The 2277-nt window shown below is 37.5% G+C and overlaps 1 protein-coding gene across 1 annotated transcript in view; it reads left to right on the plus strand.

Moving 5' to 3' along the window:
- The window catches only part of LRCH1 (leucine-rich repeats and calponin homology (CH) domain containing 1), a 185257-nt gene that overhangs the window by 146083 nt on the left and 36897 nt on the right, over nucleotides 1-2277 (plus strand). The window lies entirely within an intron of this gene.

The following is a 2277-nucleotide window of genomic DNA, read 5'->3' on the forward strand; positions in this document are numbered from 1 at the left end:
TAGGCATGAAGCTCATTACTATGGATACGGCTCTGAAAAAAGCAGCCAAGATCTCTGCTGAGATTCATGGAAGTTTTATTTCAGAGTCTAATACATTCAGACATGGAAACTAAGCTTAGGAGATTTTTCATGAGAGGAAAAATTCAGATGACTGATTATCAGGACAGGATAATGTCTGCAAGACATTCTGCAAATAGACTGATCTTTGAATGAGGGAGTTTTTGAAACACTTGTTTCATTTATTCATTCAACAACTCATCTTGCTTTGTGGGGCAGGGGCAGGGGGTACGAGCTGGAAACAGACATAAACTCTTAACAATCTATAATAGAAATACAGCTCTACTGTTAGACAGAAAGCGGTGAGTGCCGCAGGAGAGACACAGATAAAGAATTTTGTATGTTCATAGGAGACAGAAATTATTCCCAGTTCAGGGATGAGGATGGGGAGGAGAGTGAAGTGAAATGTAGAGATAATGGAAAAATCAGTAGAATTTGACCTGTACCTGCAAGGATGAGTTCGATAATTCTGCATAAGCTTGCTCACCATTCCCAGCAGGGCTCCTGTTTATCTTCCCTGCTAAATAAATTACATATATGAGCAAATCTTCTCCATTCTTTAAATGTTACTTCTGTGACATATAGTAATTAAACTATAAGTTTAGCTTAAGCAGGACTCATTGTTTTTCCTTTATCTTATATCAGTTTACCTCCCTGTCTCTTTTTACACACACACACACACACACACACACACACACACACTCACAACCACTCATACACACTCTCTGTTCTCTTGCCACGATTTTTCCCTTCTTATTTACACCTAAACAGTCAGGGGTAGTTCGATTTGAAAAACAGGTGCTCACAGTGGGGCTACTCCTTAAGATGGTCTCATAGCCTTAAGCTAAACTTTTATTCCCCTGAATTAATAAGTAAGGGAGTTCTTGAAGTTTAGTGACGTAAAATTAAGGAAAATCAGAATAATTCTATCATAGATCAGTTTCCTAAATCCTTGACCCACTCTGGCCACTGGATTTATTATTTAAATAGGACATGAAAGAAAAAAAAAAAACCTGTAGTAATATAATCAGCGCTACCTTAATGGCCCCAGTAAAATGATTCTGTTTTAACAAACCCAGCAAAGTGAGTGTTTATATGCTTGGTAGTCTTATTATGAGCCTAAAGAGATCATTTTAAATTCTCATATATGTCATAGTAATTAATGCATTTAGAAAACTAGTAGTAAGATAGTCATGGATTCCAATAATTTTATGTACATTTGAAGTGTTCACTTTAAAAAGCCACAGTTCAAGTGGTTTTTTTGGTTTTTTTTTTTTAACACTTTTTGATTGCCTGACATTCATGGGGCAAACGCCCAAACGTGCATGTTGTGTATTTAAGCTGCACAGAAATTTAAAATGAAAAACGATGCCAGGAAATTAAAACCCAGACACCACTGCATTATCCTGAAATCTCACACAGTGCTCTAATAAGGCCTAGATACTCGAATTGTGCTCTGTTGAACAAAAAGCTCATGGGTCATTTAACTTCCTGATAGTTTCATATTCAGAATGAGATATGCCAATAAAAACATAATGAAAATATTAAACACATTGTATTAGATGAGATTACCCCCAGAAAAAAAGGGCAAAGAAAAATAAAACCTGAAAAAAATGAGACTTGTTTAAGCGATGTTGAGGCGCCTCCTGCTGGCATATCTGTGTATTACCCAACTCTACCCACATTCCTTGACTTTTTTGGTAAAATTTGGTTGACTCATTTCTTTGGGGGTATAAATTATTTCTAAATTTTACGTTTTTATATATTTCTCTTATAGTTTCTATGCTTAAATAGGTAGGTTTTTGTTGTTGTTTTACTTGAGATGGTGTAAAGGCAAGTTAAACTCATTCTCCAGTTTCTTCCATGCTTCTTAGTTTGTCAAACTTTTCCTTGTTTCCCTTTGCTCTGTGAACTTTTCATCATTCTCTGTCTGGCCATTCTGTCCTTCTTCTGAGGGCCATGGCTTTGTTTTTTTAACCAATGGGTCTCACTTCCTGTGAGGTTTGGGTTTTGTCAGACTTGGCGACAGCCCTTCTGTGACATGCCTTTGGCTCTTTTTGCCTGCGACTTCCCTCGGTGGTGTCCAGCAGAGCCGCCAGCCACAAGCTGACTCCTCTCTGCGGTTCTGGAAGGTGAAAGGCTTATGTACATTAGATCGTCCTCTTTCTCCATGAACTGTACAGTCAAGGATTTAAGATATGTCAACTTTCTCATCTTCCA

This window comes from Propithecus coquereli, unplaced genomic scaffold, assembly GCF_000956105.1.
Source record: "Propithecus coquereli isolate 6110/MARCELLA unplaced genomic scaffold, Pcoq_1.0 Scaffold11, whole genome shotgun sequence".
NCBI classification, from domain to species: domain Eukaryota; kingdom Metazoa; phylum Chordata; class Mammalia; order Primates; family Indriidae; genus Propithecus; species Propithecus coquereli.